This window comes from Pristiophorus japonicus, chromosome 16 (assembly GCF_044704955.1).
Source record: "Pristiophorus japonicus isolate sPriJap1 chromosome 16, sPriJap1.hap1, whole genome shotgun sequence".
NCBI lineage: Eukaryota > Metazoa > Chordata > Chondrichthyes > Pristiophoridae > Pristiophorus > Pristiophorus japonicus.
In genome coordinates this window covers 50203716-50229398 of record NC_091992.1, presented here as the reverse complement: position 1 = coordinate 50229398, position 25683 = coordinate 50203716, and positions in this window count along the sequence as shown.

Here is a 25683-nt window from a genome sequence, read left to right as displayed (position 1 = left end):
GTTCAGCCTTCTCCTCCCTCCCTCCCCCCTCTTCTCCCCCCCTCTTCTTCCCCCCTCCCTCCCTCCTCTTCTCCCCCTTCTCTTCTCTCCCCCTCTTCTTCCCCCCCCCCCCCCACTCCCCATCGTTGGCGGGGCCCGTCCGCCCGGCATCTCGCTGAGGATGGGCCCCGCCCAAAGTGTTGGCGGAAGCAGCAGCTCGGCCCGTTCAGCCACTCCCCCCCTCCCTCCCATTCAGCCTTCCCCCCTCCCTCTCCCCCCCTCCCTCTCCCCCCCTTCTCTCCTCCCCCCCCTCTTCTTCCCCCTCCCTCCCTCCATGTCGTCAGTGGGGCCCGCCCGGCATCTCTCTGGGGGTGGGTCCCACCTGAAATGTCTTCGGTGGCGACGGCCCGACCCGGCCCGTTCAGCCTCTCCCCCCTCCTCTCCTCCCCTCCCTCCCTCCATCCTCTCTCCCCCTCCCTCCCTCCTCCTCTCTCCCCCTCCCTCCCTCCCCTCTCCCCCTCCCTCCCTCCCTCCTCTCTCCCCCTCCCTCCCCCCTCCTCTCTCCCTCTCTCTCCCTCCCTCCTCTCTCCCCCTCCCTCCCTCCCTCCTCTCTCCCCCTCCCTCCCTCCCTCCTCTCTCCCCCTGCCCCCTCTCTCCCACCACCCCTCGCTGTCAGAAACACAGAGACACTGACAGAGACAGAGAGACACTGACAGAGGCAGAGAGAAAGAGAGAGAGAGAGACACTGGGGGGGGCATCCCAGCATGCTGTTGGAGGGCTCCCGGTGTTGCAGTAGGTGAGTAGAAATAATTTTTTATTTATTGATTGATTTTTTAATTTTTTTTTTATATTTAATTTTTTTAATTTTTTTTGATTGATTTATTGGTTGATTTATTGATTTATTATTGATGATGGCTCTTCATTTGTAAAAGTGAAGTGTTTACTGTTTGTAAACCTCCCCCCCCCATCCCTCCCATCTCTCTTCCTTACGCCTGATTTATAAGTGTAGGCAAGGTTTTTCTGAGCGTACAAAAATCTACATTTACTCCATTCTAAGTTAGTTTGGAGTAAGTTTTCGCTGCCTAAACTTGCAAATCAGGCGTAAATGGCTGGACACGCCCCCTTTTGAAAAAAAAATCTGTTCTAAAATGAAACTATTCTAACTGACTAGAACTGGAGCAAACTAAATGCCGAGATTTGCAATTTCTAAGATGCTCCATTTTAAACTAGTTGCTCCAAAAAAATAGGAGCAACTCAGGCCGAAACTTGAGCCCATCGTTCCTATTCCTCATTGCAAGAGGATTTGAGCACAAGAGCAAGGATGTCTTGCTACAATTACACAGGGCCTTGGTGAGACGGTACTTGGAATATTGTGTGGAGTTACGGCTAAAGGGATCAAGGGGTATGGAGAGAAAGCAGGAAAGGGGTACTGAGGTGTATAATCAGCCATGATCTTATTGAATGGTGGTGCAGGCTCGAAGGGCCGAATGGCCTACTCCTTCACCTATTTTCTATGTATCTATGTGTCTATGTGTCGATGAGTTTTGGTCTCCTTACCTAAGAAAGGATATATTTGCCATTCAGGGAGTGCAGCGAAGGTTCACCAGACTGATTCCTGGGATGGCAGGACTGTCTTATGAGGAGAGATTGGGTCGCTTAGGCCTATATTCACTAGAGTTTGGAAGAATGAGAGGGGATCTCATTGAAACGTATAAAATTCTGACTGGGTTGGATAGACTGGATGCGGGGAGGATGTTTCCCCTGGCTGGGAAGTCTAGAACAAGGGGTCACAGTCTCAGGATACGGAGTAGGAAATTAAGGACCGAGATGAGGAGAAATGTTTTCACTCAGAGGGTGGTGAACCTGTCGAATTCTCTACCACAGAAGGCTGTGGAGGTCAAGTCACTGAATATATTTAAGAGGGAGATAGATAGATTTCTAGAAACAAAAGGCATCAAGGGGTATGGGGATAAAGCGGGAATAGAGGATCAGCCACAATCATATTGAAAGACAGTGCTGACTCGAAGGGCCGAATGGCCTACTATTTTCTATGTTTCTAGTCAGATGCAACCTGTTAACTATGCATAATGTTGCTGTTGTGAATTGGGCCCACAGAGGCCACCCACTAATTGGAATAGATAATAGCAGGCAACTGGGCTCGTAAAGGCTATAGCTACTGTTAGGTCCGTGCAGCAGAGCTGGTCTCCAGTCATCTTGGTTAATCCTTGCCACTGGATCAAGACCTAGCTCTGTCAAGCCCGTGTGGTGGCTGGTATGCAACAGCCACCACACATTAAAAAATGCAAACACAGACATCTTCCACCCTTCAATATGCAGTTCAGGACCTGGAATATTAGGTCCTTCATTGAAACACGTGTGAACTCATTGAACTCATCCCTTTTTGGCATGGAAGCAAGTCATCCTCGATTTGAGAGACCGCCTAAGAAGAAGAAGCAAAGAAAATCAGGGATGCACAAGAGGCAAGAATTGGAGGAATGCAGAGGTCCCGAAGGGTTGTAGGGTTGGAGTAGGTTACAGAGATAGGGAGGGGCAAGGCCATGGGGGGATTGAACACAAAGATGAGAACTTAACATTTCTAAAAGTTTCATGGCTAGTGTTGGATGTGCAATTGCGCATGAGCACTGAACTGGAGTCCACCAGGGAATGCATGGCAACTCAAGGGGCCTGCCGGTATCAGCGATCCTTTGGGAGTATCTCATGAATACTCACACTGCTGCTCTGGAGGTCTGGGACTCTAAGCTCAAAGTAATGTTTTCCTCTTCTGCTTTAACCTGCTGGGGATTGGATGGAGAGAGCCAACCCACAAGGGCTTCAATGCGCTGATTGCTGCTCAGCACTCTACTCCCATGTCGTTCACTGGTCAGGCCAAGGGACTACCAGCAACAAGACCACGGCGGCAGTAGGCATTGATGAGGCTGCTGTCTCTCGGGGCGGCAGTGGAACAGCAGGGCCCTCTGACCATCCTACTCAAATAACAGTGGATGTGCCAGAACATGAGCAGCATCAGGTTGCCCCTGCACAATGGATGTGGCACAAGCAGTTGTGAGGCCAAGGGATGGTCACTTAAACCCCAGGAAGAGGTCAAGGGAGAGATGTCCTTATGTTGGTAGTTCCCTGTCTCTGAAATGGAATGCTACCACACACAAACCCTGCATTTTACCAGGATGGTCATTGTTTCATACATGTCTGTACAGTATCTGTAGCTGAAAATCAGCAGGCAATTTACGCTTCTTGTACTTGTCAGGAGTCGCCCTCCTAAGTCACCATGACTCCGTGCTTACGTGCAAGTGCAGCTACCTCATTTGGGGAAGCCAAGTGTCGGCAGGATCAGGCTTCACAGTCACATCGCCATGATAGCCTGCTGGCTCTCGCTGTCTAGATTCACACATGGAAGAATGGTCACTGGAGCAAGATGCTGGGGGCCTGCAGGTGTCTAGGAGACTGTGCACTACCAATAGTCAGCGCCGTGAGAAGATTTTCCATGTGAAGATGGGGCTAAATGCTATTGAGATCTCACCGCTCATCATCATCTTGGATGTGGTTGCTATTGGCAACAATGTAAGCTGTTTCAAGTTCTTCCCATAATTGTTCACTGACCCCTGCTGGAATGACAATGTATCTAATGCTAATTTAATCCCCAACACACTGAGAACCAAAACAATATTTGAGAGTAAGAGGAGGAAGAAATCTCATAAATCAGTCAGTTTAATAAGAAAATAACAGTGAACGATTACTGTGGCCAGAATAAGCTCTTAAAGTAAGTGGATCACAATGTACTACCAGAATAAAGATTTGTGGAGATTTGCACTAAAACACTTTACTGAACCATAACATATTTGTCAGCTTTGATGTTTCATCTACTTCCAGAGAAGAATAGAAATAGAGTGGAAAGGAAAATCAATCCAAGTGGGACCATTTTAGAGAGCAAAGTTTTAAAAAATAAAATAACAATATAGCCAGATTTAAAAAGGAGCACAGTGAAATTTGTTGCCCTTTAAAGGAACACTGGCCGAGGTTAGCTGCCGTTTTTAATGGACGAAGACTTAGCACATTCGTATGACAGTCCTCTGTCCAGTATTTTAACATGAGCAGTAACCTGTTTAAGTTAAATGGACTAACGCCTGTGGTCAAAAGGTAGATGGAGGAATGGGGGTGATAAGAGGCGGTAACCTGCTCGGGTAGGGATTTCCTGCGCCTGGCCCGGAGGTCCCGCCCCGGCCGTTGAATTGGGCTTCCCGCCCCACAAAGGAATTGGCGCGCAATCTCGCACGCTCCACTTCCTGATGGGGCGGAACCAGCGGCGCTAACTGGGCGTGATTGGGGGCGCAACGCGGATGCTTCGCATAGTGCTGACACGCTTCAATGCCCCTCCTCTTTGCTTAAAGGGGAGGTCTGCTGCTGTTATGTATCTCACATTACTGTATATAACTGTATCTTACCATGCTATACATGACTGTAACTGGATATGACCTGTAACAATAAGCATACCTTACCACCAGGGGTGCACTTGCAGGAGACACTCCATACCTGTCCCACTGAGGTATATAAAGGGAGGTCTCAGGCAAGTGCAGCACTGGAGAGCTGGAATTAAAGGTGCAGGTCCTGAGTGACCTTGACTTCAGCATGTGTCTCATTTAAGTCAGTACATTAGAGTCAGGACTTAACAGTGGCGATGAGTTACGGGATCACAGAATCCACAGAATGGCTACCAACAGCTCAGATGAGAAATACAATGCTGGAGACAATTGGAATGACTTTATAGAAAGGCTCCAGCAAAGCTTTGTGACCAAAGACTGGCTGGGCGACGATAAGGCAGACAAGAGAAGAGCCCATCTCTTGACCAGCTGTTGTTCGAAAACATACGCTTTAATGAAAGCGTAGGCACCAAGAAACCAGCAAGCAAGTTGTTTGAGGAGTTGAGCACACTGGTGAGAGACCACCTGAAGCCAGCGAGCAGTCGACACATGGCCAGACACAGGTTCTACCACTAAAGACGCTGTGTGGGCCAAAGCATACCCGACTTCGTGGTGGAACTTCGGAGGCTGGCTAATTCATGTGAGTTACCCGATGAACTAAGGAGAGAAGTACTAAGAGACTTTTTTATTGAAGGAATAGGCCACGCAGGCATATTCCGAAAGCTTATAGAGATGAAGAACTTGACTCTAGAGGCAGCAGCACTGGTCACACAGACGTTCTTGGCAGGCGAAGAAGAAACGAGGCTGATCTATACTTCGGAACAAGGGGTTCACATTGTGAAACAAACCACTACCCCCACACACAGACAAAGGCAGAAGAGCAGGCCTTCAACAGCAGACAGTGGCGCCAGAAGCCATCAAAATCAAGGGCCACATGAATGGCCAATCACATCTCATCAATCCACAATGTGAGCAATCAACAACAGATTGAGAGAAGCTCAAGGGAGATCAGCCAGACGCAGCTCACCCTCCAGAAACAATGGAAACGGTCTGTGTTGGAGATGTGGGGGGAGGCACTCAACCAGGGTGTGTCGATTTCAGCATGCCGTTTGCAGAAACTGCAACTACACAGGGCATCTGGCTCGCATGTGCAGAAAAACAGCAGCTCGGCTGGTCTACGAATCGGAAGGGTCAGAAAGCGGACCAGAAGACGGTTGGAACAGTGCACAGGACGCCGAGGTACAGCGGGTTAACACGATCAATGTCCACTGTTCTTACACCAAGACACCTCCAATTATGATGAGGGTTCAACTCAACGGGATACCCGTCAACATGGAACTGGACACGGGGGCCAGTCAATCCTCATGAGCGTTCAACAATTTGAACAGCTGTGGCCACACAAAAGCAACAGACCAAAACTCACAAAGATCGACACCAAACTAAGGACCTATATAAAGAAATCGTCCCAGTCCTTGGCAGCGCCGTGCTCTCAGTCACACACAAAGGGATGGTGAACCGACTTTCCCTGTGGATTGTCCCCGGGGATCTCCCAGCCCTGTTGGGGAGAAGCTGGCTAGCAGAACTTAATTCGAAATGGAATGATGTTCACGCCATGTTGTCAGAGGAACGGACCTCCTGTTCAACAGTTCTAAGCCGTTTTGAATATCTTTTTCAGCCAGGTGTGGGCGCCTTCAAAGGGGCTAAAGTTAGAATCTACATCACACAGAATGCCAGATCGGTCCATCAAAAGGCGAGAGCTGTGCCTTATGTGATGAGGGAAATGATTGAAAATGAACTGGATCGGCTTCTGCGGGAAGGCATAATTTCTCCCGTGGAATTCAGCGACTGGGCAAGCCCCATCGTCCCCGTCATGAAGCTTGATGGATCCGTGCGAATCTGTGGGGATTACAAGTCTACCATAAACAGAGTCTCCCTACAGGACCAATACCCCCTGCCCAGAGTGGAGGACCGATTTGCCACGTTGGCTGGAGGAAAACTTTTCTCGAAACTTGACCTCACATCTGCGTATATGACGCAAGAACTGACCGAAGAGTCTAAGCTACTCACCACCATCAACACACATCGAGGCCTTTTTGTGTACAATCGATGCCCATTTGGCATCAGGTCTGGAGGTGTTATATTCCAGCACAACATGGAGAGTCTGCTCAAGTCTATCCCGGGACGGTTGTGTTTCAAGATGACATACTCATCACGGGCAGGGACACCAACTCCCATCTCCGCAATCTTAAGGAAGTACTGTCGATTGGATCGGGTAGGCCTAAGAGTTAAGAAATCCAAGTGTCTGTTTCTTGCGCCTGAGGTTGAATTTTTGGGCAGAAGGATTGCCACTGATGGAATCCGCCCAATCGAATCCAAAACTGAAGCGATTCGCCTGGCACCCAGGCCGCGGAATGTCTCGGAACTGCACGCCTTTCTCGGGCTACTCAATTACTTTGGGAACTTTATGCAGAACTTGAGCATGCTGCTGGAGCCTCTCCACGTGTTACTCAGAAAGGGGTGCGATTGGTTTTGGGGGGACCCCCCAAGGACGCGCCTTCAATAAGGCACGCAACCTTCTATGTCCCAAGAGTGTTTTAGTCTTTTTTGACCCAGGTAAAAAGTTAGTCCTTACATGTGATGCGTCAGCGTACGGGGTCGGGTGTGTTTTACAGCACGTCAATGATGCGGGTAAATTGCTTATGCCTCCAGGTCACTTTCGCGGGCGGAGCGCAGGTACGGTATGGTTGAGAAGGAGGCGCTCGCGTGCATGTATGGTGTCAAAAAGATGCACCAATACCTTTTCGGGGCCAAGTTTGCGTTAGAAACCGACCACAAACCCTTCACGTCCCTACTATCCGAGTGCAAGGCAATCAACGCCAACGCCTCGCCGCGCATTCAGCGGTGGCCTCTCATGCTGGCGGCTTACAACTACACGATAAGGCACAGACCAGGCACAGACAACTGTGTCGACGCGCTTAGCAGGCTACCCCTGGCGACCACAGAAGGGTCCGACGAACAGGACTGTGAGATGGTCATGGCAATCAATGCCTTTGAATCCACAGGTTCGCCCATGACGGCTCGCCAAATCAGTGTCTGGACGACCAGCGACCCCACGTTATCTCCAGTTAAAAAATGTAATTTAACCGGTGACTGGGCAGAGGCCTGCTCAGTGGAGGTCAAACCCTTCCATAGGGGCATGCATGAACTCTCACTACAGGCAGACTGCTTCATGTGGGGTAGCCGAGTAGTTATGCCCTTATGAGGCAGGGAGGCATTTGTCCGGGAGCTCCATCGCGAGCACCCGGGGATCGTCCTTATGAAGGCCATAGCCAGATCCCACGTCTGGTGGCCTGGCATTGACGCGGACTTGGAGCTCTGTGTCCGTCGGTACACCATTTGTGCCCAACTCAGTAATGCCCCCAGGGAGGCCCCCCTAAGCCCCTGGCCCTGGCCCATCAAACCGTGGTCGCGGGTGCATGTAGATTATGCGGTCCCATTCATGGGCAAAATGTTCCTCGTAGTCGTTGATACATTTTCAAAATGGATCGAGTGCACCATTTTAAACTCGAGCACCACCTCCACCACTGTGGAGAGCCTTAGAACCGTGTTTGCAACGCACGGCATTCCTGACATATTGGTCAGTGATAATGGTCCGTGCTTCACCAGTGCAGAATTTCACGATTTTATCGTTGACCACGGTATAAATCACGTTCAGATGGCACCTTTCAAGCCGGCCTCCACTGGCCAGGTGGAGCGAACAGTGCAGATCATTAAACAAGGCATGCTTAGAATCCAAGGTCCCACGCTGCAGAGCCGCCTGTCGCAACTGCTGCTGGCATACAGATCTCGTCCGCGTTCGTTGACTGGGGTTCCCCCCGCGCAACTATTGATGAAATGAACCTTAAAGACCAGGCTCTCGTTAATCCTCCCAGACATGCATGAAATTGTTGAGGCTAAGCTTCAAAAGCTAACTGAGTACAATGAGGTGGAATGAGATAGGGGACAAAGTGTTTGTACTAAACTATGGCCGGGGTCCCAAATGGCTTGCAGGGACAGTAACAGACAAAGAGGTAAACAGGCTACTGGTTGTACAAATGGACAATGGCCAAACCTGCCGGAGGCATGTAGACCAAGTAAAAAGTAGATTCACTGATAACACTGAAGAACCAGAGGCAGACTATAATGTGGAACTCACACCACACCTGTTGGACAGACAGGTGGAACAACCTGAGGAAAGGGCCGTCTCAACAGACAGCCCAGGCGAGATACCAGCAATCACACCGAACGAAAAACAGGCACCAAGGCAAACAATTGAACCACAACTAAGACGCTCCACGTGAGAGCGCAGACCACCTGACAGACTGAATCTATAAAGGCAATAAGACCTTGCGGGAGGGTGATGTCATGTATCTCACATTACTGTATATAACTGTATCTTACCATGCTATACATGACTGTAACTGGATATGACCTGCAACAATAAGCATACCTTACCACCAGGGGTGCACTTGCAGGAGACACTCCATACCTGTCCCACTGAGGTATATAAAGGGAGGTCTCAGGCAAGAGCAGCACTGGAGAGCTGGAATTAAAGGTGCAGGTCCTGAGTGACCTTGACTTCAGCATGTGTCTCGTGTAAATCAGTACATTAGAGTCAAGACTTAACAACTGCGCACTCTGCAAATCAGGTTTAGTGCTGCTCCACTCTATCAGTATTTACACATCTAATTCTTTCTGTGACCGAGTGACCGACACACCATTTGACTCCCTCGACTTTCTGACAGCCCAGTTGCTGGCCTGGATTTTGCTGACTGTCAGCTTTGGTGACCGCGGCATTCTCCAAAATACTGAGTATTTTGCATTTCTCCCCCCATCCCCCGGGCCAATTTTCTCCCCTCTTTCCTGATGGCACCGACACAATATTCTTTAGGTGAGTGTTAGCATGTAAAAACAAAAATGACTATTAAAGTAATTGGGACTAATGCCAGTAGGGGACATTGTGCCAGTTGGAGGGCAGGTTATATGCACATGTATTTATCTAATAAATCTTCACCTCCCAATTAAGGCACTTTAGAATCATTCAGGCAGGCAGAATTCAGCTTTTGCAATTTCTGTATCCATATCTGTAGAAATATAGATGCACAATTTGAGGGGTGGGGGTGCGAATATGGGATCCGTTAAGTATCGCTATTAGATTACCAAGGAGCTGAATGCAGCACTAGAAATTAAATAGCTAGCCACCACTGGAGAATGTCGCTGTCACCTAAGCTGACAGTCAGCAGAATCCATGCCAGTAACTGGGCTGTCAGAAAGTCGAGGGTGTCAAGTTGTGTGCCAGCCACTGGATGTGTGAATACTGATAGAGTGGAGGATCACTATACCACTACAAATATTAAACAAGCAGCATAGCACTGCAATGCCCAAATACCTAAACCACAAAACATTCCTCGTTACAAGTGGGAGGGGCAGCTGTACGACCTCACAAAGCACACAGGCTTTAAAATGGCTGATAACTTCAGGAACCTGTCAGGTGACCTGTTCCCTCTTTATTGTTGTAAACAGCAATGGCTGCATTACCACAGTAGTGCACTGGGTGGAGTTATATATATTACAGCAGCCGAGTCCAGAGTGGGTCTGAATTGTATGGAATGCAGCTTTTTTCCAGCCTCAATCTATCAAGTTTAACCTCATTAGGATTCTCCTTTCGGCTTCAGTCACACAAGCCTAATGATGATGCCATTTTAAAACGAAACAGTTCATTTATCTTTCTGTTGATGAGGTGCTGACAGCAATGCTTTCTATTCACTTTAAAGCTGCCATGTCATCCATTTCTTATTTGTAAAGAAACAAAAAAAATCTACAGGCAAGTTTCATTGAACTATTCTTACACCTTTTCTTTCCTAATCCGCAACGATGTAGGCAGGATGTTTTAGGAACATAGGAATTGCTGGATGAAAAAAGACCTAGGGCCATCTAGTTCATCTTCTACCATCCAGGTAGTTGCAAGATAGTTGGAGCTGTTGACTAATTATAGCTATCGATTAGTTTACAACAGACGCAGAGCTGAGGCGAGGAAAGCCCCAGTGGTGGAAAGCTAGGGGGACCATAGGTCCAACATCACCCGTTCCTCACAAGCAGTTTTTGCATCTTTGCACTTTTGTCTCATCAAGAAGTCAGAGGGGATATTCCGAGGCTATATACAAGAGTCTTTTCTGACTCGGGCACTGCTCTCCAGCTCTCATACCACCTGCTGTTCTATATATAATTCACAAGTACAGGTAATTTCTCAGCCTGTACACCAGATGGCACTGTTCAAGGAATCCCAATGTAAGACAGCTGTCATCTTCTAGTTGACCCTGTCGAACCGCTAGATGGGCCATTTACTGAAAATGTTGAATACCTTTGTGTTGCTTCATTAAAAATAATTTACTCCTATTGTGGAATTCAACTACTAGACTATATGAAGGCCCTGAATGGTCATGTTTTACCAATTCTCCTTGCTAAATCCTTTCTTTTTTCTTTTTTAATTAACCATTCTTCAAAAGTTCAGCATGACTGGGTCAAATCCGTTTCTCGAGCATGGACCTCTTATCGCCATTGTCGTATCTTATAAACTCTCAGATCAAAGAAATCAACACACAAACTTTTCATGATTTATTGTTTGCTTGAAATAAAAAAAAGACGTAAGCCTTCAGAGGCTATGCAAAGCTTCACAGTGCACACGGGGAACTGTGTTCAAGTCTGGTTACTATGCCACAATAAATGTATAGACGCAGTGAGGAGGATGTTCAGAAGAGCAGCAAGACTGATCCCAAGTGCAAAGGGAATGAGTCGTGAGGAAAAATTTCAGAAGCATAAACTCTGCAGTCCAGAGAGAAAGACGTCCCAGATATGATTCCTAATCTGCACTGACCTATCTGACCTAGGCCTTGGCAGCACTCGTAGCGCTATACTTGCCTATGAAGGTAAGAAGTTGCTGTCAGTTGTTAATTTTAGGCACTCCCCTTAAGAGTTAGGGGATAGTGAAAGAAATGTGTCAACTGCACATGTAGAATGACCTCTGAAAGATAATTTGGAAAATGGTCATGTGTATTATAAATTGTTTTTAAACCTTTTGTTGTTTTAACAAAAGCTTATGTTTGTTCAAACCGATTTCGGATGTTATTTGTGAATCTTAATTGAGTTTTTGTTTGAAGAAGAAACTGTCAGTAAGGCTTTAAAGATGTTGTTATCTATCTTCAAATAGTTTCTTTTGTGTTGACAGGATAATATTTCTTGTGTGTCAAATGTAATGTTTTCCTTCAGAAATTCATTTCTTTCAAAGGGAAGCCTTAGTTTGAACTTTTAATCTATCTCTTATCTGTCCTAATTGTGTGGCTTGATGTCAAATTTTGCCTGATAATGCTCCTGTGAAATGCCTTGGCACCATTTACTATGTTAAATGCAAGTTGTTATTTAGACAAAATCTCCAACAGTGGAGTTGAGGTGTTGGCCGCAAGTAGGCCTCAATCCAAGGCCTTCATACTTTGAAATATGTCTGTTGCTTTGTAGGAAAATGCAGCAGCTAATTTTGCACACAATAAGGCCCCAAGTTTCCACACGCGGCGAAAAAGGCGCCCCTCAGAGCTGGGGGCCTGAAAAAAAACACGGTATTCTCTAGCTCCTTGCAGCTCGATGTCTGCTTGGCGCGCCGCACAGGGGGCGGAGCCTACCACTCGCGCCGATTTTTTAAGTAGGAGGGGGCGGGTACAATTTAAATGAGTTTTTTTGGTGCCGGCAACGCTGCGCGTGTGCGTTGGAGCGTTCGCGCACGCGCAGTCTGAAGTAAACATTGGCACTCGGCCATTTTTAAAAGTGCTGCAGAAAAAGTTAAAATTTGTTTATTGAACCCTTGCAAAGGCTTGCATTTTAATTTTCTTGATATTTCTGTGTGTGAGGGAGTGCTTTTAGCAGCACTGCTGAATAAATCACCTGCTGAATTAATGTTGGCTCTTTAACCAGTGTTACTGCAGCAACTGTGCATTTTAATTCAGCCTTTACAACTTGTTACCATTTCAATCTCCACCACTCATTCTGTAATTAAAGATAGACTGTGATAAACGGGACACATGCACTTGTTTGAGACTATTCAAATTCTTTGTAGCTGTTCAATTTAAAATTTTTTTTAATAAAACCACATTGCCCTTCCATGATCAGTACTGAGGCTGCTTGCTGCTTCTTGCCCCTGCCGTCGGGACCGACACCACACCGCTGCCTGAAAGGCCTGCCTGAAGCACTTTCACACAGGTAGGAACATGGTTTATTTAATCTTTTCTTTGCTTATAAATTTTTATTCAGGTTGGATTTATTTGTATAATATTTGTATAAGTATAACTAAGGATTGATTGTAGAATTTAATGACTTCCCTTCCCCCCCCTCCCCCCCCCACCTCGTTCCTCACGCCTAATTTGTAACCTGCGCCTGATTTTTTAATGTGTAGACAAGGTTTTTTCATGCCTACAAAAATCTTCACTTGCTCCATTCTAAGTTAGTTTGGAGTACGTTTTCACTGTGGAAACTTTCAAATCAGGCGTCAGTGGCCGGACACGCCCCCTTTTGAAAAAAAAATTCTGTTCAAAAGTGAAACTGTTCTACCTGACTAGAACTGCAGAAAACTTAAATGTGGAGAATTCCGATTTCTAAGATACTCCGTTCTCCACCAGTTGCTCCTAAAAATCAGGAGCAAATCATATGGAAACTTGGGGCCTATGAGTCTATAAACAGTAATGATATGGCTCCCGATCCTCCAATAAATTGTTTTTTTAAAACTTCCATCCTTGTGTTCTAATCCTTGATCTCCATGACTTCGCCCCACCCTATATATGTAACCTCCTCCAACCTTACAACTCTGCATTTCTCCAACTCTAGCCCCTGTGCACCCCCAACTTCCTTCCACTCATCTTTGGTGGCCATGCCTTCAGCTGGCTAGGCCCTAAGCTCTGGAATTCACTCACTAAACCTCTCCACCTCTCTCCTCTCTCCTTATTTAAGACATTCATTAAAACCTACCTCTTTGACCAAATGTCCAGTTACCTGTCCTAATATCTCCTTCTTTGGCTCAGTGTCAATTTTGTTTTGTTTGATTACACTTCTGTGAAATGCCTTGGAACAGTTTACTAGGTTAAAGGTACTATATAAATGCAGGCTGTTGCAGCACTCGCTGGTGTTGGTGTGAAACATACAAATGCGGAAGGTCCCAGTTTAATCTTTGCTCTGTGCGGAGTTCGCTGAGTAGGGTCTCAGCCCCCACCCTCTGCCCCGACCTGTGCTAGGGAGGTAAAAAAAAAATCGGCCTACTTGATCATCGACCATTTACTGGAGACTGCACAAATGTGTATGTGTGGCAAGGGCAGAATTGGGCCATGCTATTAAGCCACTCCCTCCTTGATCAAACAGCTTGCCTCAGCTCACACATGAAGAATGGCCTCTTGGATCAGGTACTAGAAGTCGTGAGTGCCCATGGACCTGAAGCTCTGTGTGAGTCAAGTTAAGAAAGGAGGAAATCAGCATGGAAATAAATATATCAACAAGGACCATCCCTGGCACAATTTAGATCTAACCACACTCACTCTTTATCACGCCCCCCCATCATTTTGACGTTGGCGGCCTGTCCTGTCATAGTTGGGCTGAGGGATAAGTACAGATTGATGCCTCTTATTAATGATGTTTTATAATTTTCACGATCAATAACAACACTCCTGCAATTGCTTCTTTGGTGTGGCAGGAAGGAGCGAGGGATATATATATGTAAGAACTTGGCACAATCCTACTGAAGCTCCTTTTAGTTTTCCAACCACTCGAGACTGTCTTGAGTTTGGCTCATTCGGACCAGAGTTAACTCGGTCCTTCTGGATTTATATAACGGACAGTTCCAGTCTGTTTATGTGCTGAAAGGTTGGTACTGAATTACCCGCCTCAATGTGTGCAGTTTTCTGACTGACGGGTGAATCTCACAGGAGATTGGCTTCAGTTATTCATATCAACGTGAGGATATCTCCAAATAATAAAAACAGTTCTGAGTTTTCAGATCCGCCCTGCCTTCCCTACTAGTTTGTTTTGCACAAGTGTCAATCTGGCTGAGTTGGCTCGGAGTCAGAAGGTTGTTGCATGTAATCTAGGCTGACACTCCAGTGCAGTATTGAGGAGTGCCGCATCATCCCAAGGGAAATATCTCGGACAAGTTGTTGAACTGAGGCCTGATCTGCCTGCTCAAATAACCATTGAAAGCCCGTGGCACTTCCTGAAGAACAGGAGGTGCTCCCAACGTGTTATTCAAGAATCTTTTTTTCAATTGACACCACCAAAAATAGATTAACTGGTGATTTATTTCGAGGCTGTTGTAGGTACCTGCTGTACACAGAACCTGCTCACATCACAACAGTCATGGTCATTTTATGTGAAGTTTCTGAGAGGTATGATAAGGCACTGTCTAAATGGAAAATCCCGTGATTATGTTTTAAGCAAGGATCCGATCACTCTTTGGAGCATGTGTGTAAATGGCTTTGACCCCAAACAAAGTGCTGCTCAGTTCCACTCTGGGGATCAAACGCGATTGATTTGAGATCAATTGTGCAATTTTCTGGCGCTAAGACACAACTAACTCCATGGCTCCAGCTGGTTCACCCCAGGCAACAGATGACATATCAATGCTCAGCTCCCAAGAGAATGTAATGTAACAAGCTAATTAGGCATTCAAATAGGTGAGGGATTTAGAGGAAAGCCCCAAACAGATGGGTCAATGAACCAACCATGCTGAAACGGCAGAGTGCAACCCTGCTCCTGACGTTATTAAACAGCATGGCCAACTTGGTCTTGTGCAGGCCGGAAAGAACCAATTTGGAGATCACCATCATAGGTGGTCCCGCGAAACGAGGATGACTTGCTTCCATGCCGAAAAGAGATGAGTTCACAGGTGTTTTATTGAAGGACCTAATATTCCGGATCCCGAACTACATCTTTAATGGTGGAAGATGCCTGTGCGTGGATTTTTTAAATGTGTGGTGGCCGTTGCACACCAGCCACCACACGGGCTTGACAGAGCTAGTTCTTGGTCCAGTGGCAAGGATTAACCAAGACGACTGGAGACCAGCTCTGCTGCACGGACCTAGTGCGCGCACATATCACAGTGTGGGCTGGCCCGTGCTGCCCCTGGGCCCTCACCTCTTCTGGGCCTCGAACTCACGCCTCTCCCAGGTCACATCCCTCTATGAAGGAGGCAGGTAACTGTGCCTTGCTGCATATCAGTTCAACAAAATGAAAGCGACAACCAATATCCCGGGGACAAATGGAAATCAATGAATCATATAATAGTACAACACAGAAGGAGACCATTTGGCCTATCGAGTCTGCGTCGCCTCGTGTGAAGAGCAATTCAGTTAGTCCCCCTCCCCGCTCTTTCCCCATATCTCTGCAATTTTTTTCTCCTTTAAGTATTTATTCAATTCCCTTTTGAAGGCTGCTATTGAATCTGTGCATTCCAAATCGCAACCACTGGTTGCGTAAAAACAATTTTCCTCATGTCATCTCTGGTTCATTTGCCAATCTGTGCCCTTTGGTTATCAACCCTTCGACGTTCATTGGAAATAGTTTTTCGTTACTTATTCTATCTAAACACTGCTATCAAATCTCCTCTTAGCCTTCTCTGCTCTAAGGCGAACTGTCATGTATGTACTTTTGGGATCACTAGCTACTAGATGGCATCACTGTTGGAGGCCATTGGGCTGCACGCACGTGTGTGCAGCCCAAGTGTAAAAGGCCAGCCATTTTGTATATTAGTCACTTTGGGCCTTAATAAAGCAGAGCCAAGGTCATACCTCTTGGAGTTAAACAGTACTCAGTCTAACAGTTATTGCATACACAACAAAAACAACCTAGTGTCTCCGGTCTATCCACGTAACTGTAATCCCTCATTCCTGGAAATAATCTAGTAAATCTCTTCTGATCCTCTCCTAAACCTTCATCACTTTCCAAAAGAGTGATACCCAGAATTGGACAATGGGGAGGGATTTTAACCCCAACCAACACGTGAGTTAGGGTGGGGTGGGAGGTTGAAGTTTTAAAAAACTGAATCATACCCAACCCCGCCCACTTCCGGTTTGAACGGAGGTGGGAGGAGGGTGGTTGGTTTGGGCAGCCAACCCAGTCTCAGGAGGCTGAGCATCCATTTGAATATTGTTATAATGAGGCTGGTGTGCCTCAGATTTAACCAGCATTCCAAATGTAACTGCGGCTGTCGGGTTTCGCGGGCCTCGGGGAAGCTGCCAGCTAAGGTATCGTAAAGTGAGGCAGTGAGTGCATTTACACTTACCGCCTGGATCCAGCATCGCTGCCTCACCCATCCCCCGCGATCGGAGACCACCCACGAGGCCTCCAATCTCTTCCCGGTCTCCCCCACCACCCCTCACCAACCCGCCACCCCTCACCGATGATCCTAAGGCCCGATGCTTTCACGCCCCAATCCACAGTGATCCTCAGACAGGCCCTGTTCCTCTCCCCCCCCCCCCCCCCCCAAGTGATCCTCAGACAGGCCCTGTTCCTCTCTCCCCCCCCCCTCCACACCCCCCCCCAGTGATCCTCAGACCGACCCTGTTCCTCCCCCCCCCCACCGCCACCCCCCCACCCCCAGTGATCCTCAGACAGGCCATGTTCCTCTTCACCCCTCCCCGCCGCCCCCCACTCCCCCCCCCAATGATCCTCTGTTTGGTCCCGCTGCTTTCCGCCCCCCACCGTCCCGGAACCTCTCCCAGCACCGATCCGTGCTTCTCTCTCCCGCTCCCCTCTCTGATGCTCCTGCCCCGGTTGTTGCTTTCCTCCCCACCCCCCCCCACCGCCATTCCCGCTGCCCACCACCTGAACCTTCTCTGGCCCCGATCGACGTTTCTCTCTCTCCCTCCGATGCTCTGGCCCCGTTCATCGATTACCCCTCACTTCCCCCGAAACCTCCTCTGGTCCCGGTCGTTACTTCTCTCCCCGCCCCGCCCTGATCCTCCTCTGGCTCCTGACTAACACTCAGCCCCCTCCTGATCCCTCCCTCCCTTCTCTCTGTGGCCTTATGGCTGGCTGTGGGTGGGAAACAGATATTTGAAATGCAAATCAGCCCCAGCCGTTAAATTTGGCAGGGCTTGCGGCAAACCTGTTCTCTTGGGTTTCCCGACTGCTTCCTAGCACATCCCCCCTCCCACCTGCATCTCCTCCACACCTCCCCACCATTCGCAACCCTCCTCCCGATGAACATTCCGCCCAATACTCCAACTGGGGATGGACTAGTGTTTCATATAGTTTACCGTAACTTGCTGGTTTTTGTACTCTATGCCGCTATTTATAAAAATATGATTTATTAACTGCTTTGTTAACCTGTCCTACCAACTTCAGAGATTTGTGCTCAAATATCCCTTAGTCTCTCTCTTCTTGCAATCCTTTTAAAATTGTACCATTTAGCCTGTATCCTCTCTCCACATTCTTCCAACCAAAATATGTCATCTCACACTTTGCTTCATTGAATTTAATCTGCCATGTGTCCGCCCATTTAACCACCCTGTCTATGTCCACTTGAAGCCTATTACTATCTTCCTCATTGTTTACTATGGCGTCGGCAGGCCCGATCTGGGTGGAAACAGGAGCAGAGCAGGAACGGAGCCAGCCTGAGAGTGCGACGAAAGCAAAGCGGGCGACAAATCGGACGTCATGGCATCCCAGGTAGTGGATTGGTTGGTGTCTCTTGGTGTGAGATCGATCCAGGGGTCAGGGCCCAGAAGAGGTCGGAGGACAGCGGGAGGTCGGAGGACAGCGGGAGGTCGGCTGACAGCGAGAGATCAGCGGTGCAGTGTGGACCAGCAATGGGGTCGTGGCTCAGGAACGGCGCAGCACAGGTCAACAGTGAATTCGTGAGGCTGCCTTTGTGTCCTATGAAACCCAACAAGAGATATCCTGCGGGGAGGAGGAAGGAGGACAGTAGGAGTATGCACATGTGAATGAACTAGGCCCATACAGCAGAGCCTGGTCTCCATTCGCCTTCATCCCCTTGCCACTGGACCAAGACCTTGCTCTGTCAAGCCAGTGTGGTAGCTGGTATGCAACGGCCACCACATGTTAAAAGAATTTACGCACAGGCATCTTCCACACTTTAATATGAAGTTCGGGACCTGGAACATCAGGACCCTCATGGACAACCCCAACAGCAACAGACCAGAACGCTGCACCGTCATCGTTGCCTGGGAATTCGGGCGCTTCGATATTGACATCTCCGTCCTAAGCGAGACCCGGCGGGCAGGGGAAGGTCAGCTCAAAGAACAAGGTGGTGGCTACACCTTCTTCTGGAAAAGCAAACCAGAGCAGAATGCTGTCTCCATGGGGTAAGCTTCGCCGTAAAAAATGAGCTGGTGGGCCATCTCAGAGACTCCCCCTGTGGGATAAACGAATGCCTCGTGACTCTTCGGCTCACCCTAGCCCGGAATCAGTGCACTACGGTCTTCAACGCAAACACCCCAACACTGGAAGCTACAGACGAGACCAAAGAGGAATTCTACTCCAGTCTCAAACAATCCCTGTCCCGAGTCCCAATGAGTGACAAGCTGATCCTCCTTGGCAACTTCAATGCCAGAATCGGAAAGGACACTGACCTCTGGGGAGGTGTGATTGGCAGAGAGGGGGTAGGGAAAGCCAACTCCAATGGTACCCTCCTCCTGACGAAATGCTTACAACATTGCTGACTGCTCCCCCCCACCCACCATCTCTCCCCCACCCACCATCTCTCCCCCACCCACCATTCCTCCCCAATCTTCTTCTCAATCTTCCTCGCTGCCATGCTCCACCTCACAGTCAACAAGCTCCTGCTGAAGTGGAACTAAACTACAGAACCAGTGGGAATCTGTTCGACCTTTGCTGTCTCCAGGCCAGGTCCAAGGCCACCCCAACCTCTATCGTCGAGCTACAGTACACGGCTGTGTCTGCGCACATACAGAGGCTGAACTCCAGGACATAGTCGACATATTTACTGAGGCGTATGAAAGCATGGGCCTAACACTAAACATCCATAAGACAAAGGTCCTCCATCAGCCTGTCCTCGCCGCACAGCACTGCCCCCCAGTCATCAAGATCTACGATGCGGCCCTGGACAACGTGGACCATTTCCCATACCTCGGGAGTTTCTTATCAACAAGAGCAGACATTGACGATGAGATTCAACACCGTCTCCAATGTGCCCGTGCAGCCTTCAGCCGCCTGAGGAAAAGAGTGTTTGAAATCTGCCACCAAGCTCATGGTCTACAGGGCTGTAGTAATACCCGCCCTCCTTTATGGCTCAGAGACATGGACCATGTACAGTAGACACCTCAAGTCGCTGGAGAAATACCACCAACGATGTCTCCGCAAGATCCTACAAATCCCCTGGGAGGACAGACACACCAAAATTAGCGTCCTCGACCAAGCCAACATCCCCAGCATTGAAGCACTGACCACACTTGATCAGCTCTGCTGGGTGGGCACATTGTTCCCATTCCAGTCACGAGACTTCTAAAACAAGCGCTCTACTCGGAACTCCTTCACGGTAAACGAGCCAAAGGTGGGCAGAGGAAACGTTACAAAGACACCCTCAAAGCCTCCCTGATAAAGTGCAACATCCCCACTGACACCTGGGAGTCCCTGGCCAAAGACCGTCCTAAGTGGAGGAAGTGCATCTTGGAGGGCGCTGAGCACCTCGAGTCATATCGTCGAGAGCATGCAGAAATCAAGCGCAGGCAGCGGAAAGAGTGTGCGGCAAACCTGTCCCACCCACCCCTTCCCTCAACGACTATCTGTCCCACCTGTGACAGAGACTGTGGTTCTCGTATTGGGCTGTTCAGCCACCTAAGGACTCATATTTTACTGGTAGAAGCAAGTCTTCCTCAATTCCGAGGGACTGCCTATGATGATGATGACCCACCACTCCTCCCCCGCTGACTGCTCTCCCCCACCCACCGCTCCCCCCCCCCACCCACCAGCTGGCCGCTACCCCCCCACCAACCGCTCCTCCCCACCCACCGCTCCCCTCCCACCCATCGTGCCCCCCTCCCACCCACCGGACACACCCCCCCCCACTCACCACTCCCCCCCACCCACCGGACAGCCCCCTCCACCCATCACTCCACCCCACCCACAAGACCCCCCCCATCCACCACTCCGCCCCCCCCCCCACCCACCGGACACCCCCCCCACCCACTGTGCCCCCTCCACCCACTGGGCCTCTCCCACCCACCGCGCCCCCCCCCACCCACTTTATGTTGGATATTGGGAAAGAGAAAAACATGTGTCACAGACCTTTCATATATTGAATCCATGTGGACGACGCGGTGGACCTGATCGGCGACCTAGAGGCCTACCGCATACGTGCCGGCTAACCACAGCTCCGCAACGCCAAGCCCCCGCCTGCCATGGTGGCCACCCTGCTCCCCCACGAGCGCTCCTCCTACTGCGAGGTGCTGGTGGACAAAGAGCGCTGCTTCCAGTGCACCCTCACCCTGTGAGACTGGCTCCCCCCCCGCCACCAGCACAGCCTTCGGTCGCCTTAGGAAGACAGTGTTTGAAGATCATGCCCTCAAATCTGGCACCAAGCTTATGGTCTGCAGGGCAGGTATCTGCTGTGGTTGCCATTTTGGAGCATGGGCAGGAACATCGGCAGGGCTCAGGTACAGAGGAGTGGGAAGGTCTGGGCAGATGAACGGCGAGTGTTTGTGGTGAGATGCGGTGAATGTTTATGACAGATGAGGGTACGGGGCCCAGAAGAGCTGAGGGCCCAGGGGCAGCACGGGCCAGGCCACACTGCGATATGTGTGCGCGCTCGGTCTGTGCAGCAGAGCTGGTCTCCAGTCGTCCTGGTTAATCCTTGCCACTGGACCAAAAACTAGCTCTGTCGAGCCCATGTCGTGGCTGGTGTGCAACGGTCACCCCACATTAAAAAAATTCACGCACAGGCATTTCCACCCCCTCAATTGGAGTTCAGGACTGGAACATCGGGTCCTTCATCGAAACACCTGTGAACTCGTGGAAGCAAGTCATCCTCGTTCGAGGGACCGCCTATGATGATGATTGAATCAACCTAATAAAAGTTGGCTTACTTTCTCTTATAGAGCTTTAGTTGGAGCTAATGTTTTTTTAATTGCCAAGTCAGATTTCTGCCTTGCACAGTGATCACACACACCTTGCCTGGATCAATAACATGTCAAATCAGAAACAAGTGATCAAAGCACACCAAACAAGTGCCAATTGATCGTGGCTTCAGAAGGTAGTGTTCGGCTGCGGGTATTGATAAAAAAGCACACACTCTCACCTAGCCTGCAGGCTTTGTATAAAAGAAAGATTTTTTCTTTTGAAGGAAGTTAAAGAAAATGTAAGTTGCTTCTTGAATGAGCTGGCAAGTGCATTGAGAATATCACATCAGTTTAGGTTTACACTTTCTACCGCGGAGGCTCCTTTGATCGTTCTGGGACCGGCTCCAGTTGGACAATGTGCCTCTGGCAGTAGCAAGGAGCCATTCTGCTTCAGCGCTGAAACCTACAGGTGGTCTGAAAACACCAGGGAATAAAGGATTTATTTAAATGGATTCTAATACACAATAAATTATAATTAGCCATGCAAATTAAATTATACTATTTAAACCATTCCCCAGGCTGTAATTATTTTAGTGCTTTACAATACTGGCTGCAACAATCTGCTTTTAAATTCTAATGTGTTTATCTTTCTATTTAGAAACAAGGTTTTCTAAAGCTACAATGGGCCTCAGTGGGGGAAGGGAACATTCGGATACAGCATAATCCCATTAAATATGTGATGCCTGTATGTAAATTGCGTGCCTCAAATGACTCAGCCTGGTTTTGAAAGGATTGGAAATCTCGGCAGTTTCTGAATGCTGCTTGGTGTCGGTCATTATCAATTGTGCCTTTAATGTCCCAAAATTTATTACGGTTGTTTTAAGAATGTTTGAAAATGTCTCCCCCCAGCTTTGTATGTGCAGCTGTTAAAGGGAATGTGGAAATAAGAGCCCACAAACATGGAGTAAAGGATACAAACCACCAAACTTAACAGCCTTTCTGTCAGTGTATCGGCTGATCCAAAGAAGGTGGCAGCTGTAAAGCCACCTATTGTGCTGAAGAGCTCCGCTGAAGGGCATTACAATCTGCCGTCACTAACCGCTGCTAATGCTTCATTTCTGATTTTACACCTGTTTCATAGCTCCTTGCCAGCATGGACCAGCCATGGAGATGGACAATTTGACACCAAGTAGCACTTGAGAAAATTGGCAAGCAACATCATAATGACTTGCTTTCATCCTGAAAAGATTTTTTCGTTTTGGTCTGAGATATATTAAGAACATAAGAACATAAGAAATAGGAGCAAGAATAGGCTATTTGGCCCCTCGAGCCTGCTCCGCCATTCAATAAGATCTTGGCTGATCTGATCATGGACTCAGCTCCATTTCCCCGCCCGCTCCCCATAACCCTGTATTCCCTTATCACTCAAAACTGAAACCTCTTTAAACGTCACTAAACCAAATTACTGAGAAATCCACACCGATAGAGTTCTGTGTATCCAGTATGGAGTGCAATACTCTCTCTGTGTACGGGCACGTCCTACTTAACTAATACAAAAGCAAAATACTGCGGATGCTGGAATCTGAAATAAAAACAGAAAATGCTGGAAATGCTGGAAATCTCAGCAGGTCAGGCAGCATCTCTGGAGAGAGAAACAGAGTTAATGTTTCAGGTCGATGACCCTTCGTCAGAACTGGCAATAGTTAAGGAGGCCTTGAGGGCCTGGTCTGCCCTCAAGGCCTCCATAACCAACGCCTGTGAAGAGAAGTCGGCCATTCAACAAGGAAACACCAAGACTGGTTTGACGAGAATGACCAGGAGATTCAGGAGAAAGACATTTATGAACTTAAAGCAGCAACCCAATTCGGGAGCAGCAAAGCAGCTCTACAGGAGCTGAAGGCCGAGGTCCAACAAAAAACCCGCGACCTAAAGAATAGATGGTGGGGGGAGAAAGCACAGGAGATCCAGCAACTAGGCGACAACCACGACATGCAAGGAATCTTCAGCGCAGTCAAGACCACCTACAGCCCAAGCACCCAAGGCTCCACCCCACTGCTGGCCAAGAATGGGGGGGCACTCATTAAGGACACTGAGGCAGTCAGGGCCCACTGGAAGGAGCACTTCGAAGATCTCCTTAACCGAGACTCTGCCTTCGACACAAGTGTCCTCGACTCCATCCCGCAGCATGCTACCTGCCACCATCTCAGCAAAACCCCAGCCCAGCACAAGGTAGAAAGGCCATCCATCAGCTCAAGAACAACAAGGCATCAGGAGCAGATAGAATCCCCGCTGAGGCAGTAAAGTATGGCGGAGAGGCACTATTGGCACGAATGCATGACCTCATCTCTTTTATCTGGAAGGAGGAGAGCATACCAGGAGTTCTCAGAGATGCTGTAATCGTGACCATCTTCAAAAAGAGGGACAAGTCCGACTGCGACAACTACAGAGGAATCTCCTTGCTGTTGGATACTGGGAAAGTAATCGCAAGAATCCTCCTCAACTGACTTCTCCTTGTGGCTGAAGTGCTCCTCCCAGAGTCACAATGCAGATTCTGTCCACTAAGGGGTACAATGGACATGATCTTCACTGCACGACAATTACAGGAGAAGTGCAGGGAACAGCATCGACCCTTGTACGTGGCCTTCTTTAACCTCACAAAGGCCTTTGACACTGTCAACCATGAGGGACTATGGAGCGTACTCCTCCATTTCGGCTGCCCCCAAAAGTTTGTCACCATCCTCCGCCTGCTCCATAATAACATGCAAACCGTGATCCTGACCAATGGATCCACCACTGACCCAATCCACATCCGGACCGGGGTCAAGCAGGGCTGCATCATCGTGCCAACCCTCTTCTCGACCTTCCTTGCTGCAATACTCCATCTCATTTTCAACAAGCTCCCCTTTGGAATGGAACTAAACTATAGAACCAATGGGAACCTGTTCAACCTTCGCCACCTCCAGGCTAGATCCAAGGTCATCCCATCCTCTGTCATCGAACTACAGTATGTGGACGATGCATGCGTCTGCGCACACACAGAGGCCAAACTCCAAGCCATCATCATCACCTTCACCGAGGCGTATGAAAGCATGGGCCTTACACTAAACATCCCTAAGACAAAGGTCCTCCACATGGACCAATTTCCATATCTTGGGAGCCTACTATCAGCGAGGGCAGACATCGATGACGGAGTCCAACACCGCCTCCAGTGTGCTAATATAGTCTTTAGTCGCCTGAGGAAGAGAGTGTTTGAAGACCAGGAACTCAAATCAGGCACCAAGCTTATGGTCTACAGGGCAGTAGTGATACCCGCCCTCCTATATGGCTCAGAAACATGGACTAAATACACCAGACATCTCAAAGCGCTGGAGAAGTACTACTAGCGCTGCCTCTGAAAGATCCTGCAAATCCACTGGGAGGATAGACGTACCAACGTTAGTGTTCTTGCCCAGGCCAACATCCCCAGCATCGAAGCACTGACCACACTCGACCAGTTCCATTGGGTGGGCCATTGTCCGCATGCCTGACACGTGACCCCCTAAGCAAGCGCTCTAATCGGAACTCCTACATGGCAAGCGAGTCCCATGAAGAAACGTTTCAAGGACACCCTCAAAGCCTCCTTGGTAAAGTGCATCATCTCCACCGGCACCTGGGAGTCCCTGGCCCAAGACCACCCATAGTGGAGGAAGAGCATCGGGAGGGCGCGGAGCACCTTGAGTCTCGTCGCCAAGAGCGTGCAGAAACTAAGTGCAGACAGCGGAAGGAGGATGCAGCAAACCAGACTCCCCACCCACCCTTTCCTTCAACCACTGTCTGCCCCACCTGTTACAGAGACTGTAATTCCCGCATTGGACTGTGCAGCCACCTGAGAACTCACTTCTAGAGTGGAAGCAAGTCTGCCTCGATTTCGAGGGACTGCCTATGATGATGACCAGCTTGCAGCATTAGCCAGTGCCTACTGTCAGCCATGGCTCAGTGGGTAGCACACTCACCTCTAAGTCCGAAGGTTGTGGGTTCAAGTCCCACTCCAGGAACATAAGCACATAAATCTAGGCTGACATTCCAATGCAGAGCTGTTGGAGGTGCTGTTTTTCAGATGCGACATTAAACTGAGGCCTTGTTTGCCCTCTCAGGTATACAGAAACGATCATATGGCATTATTTTCA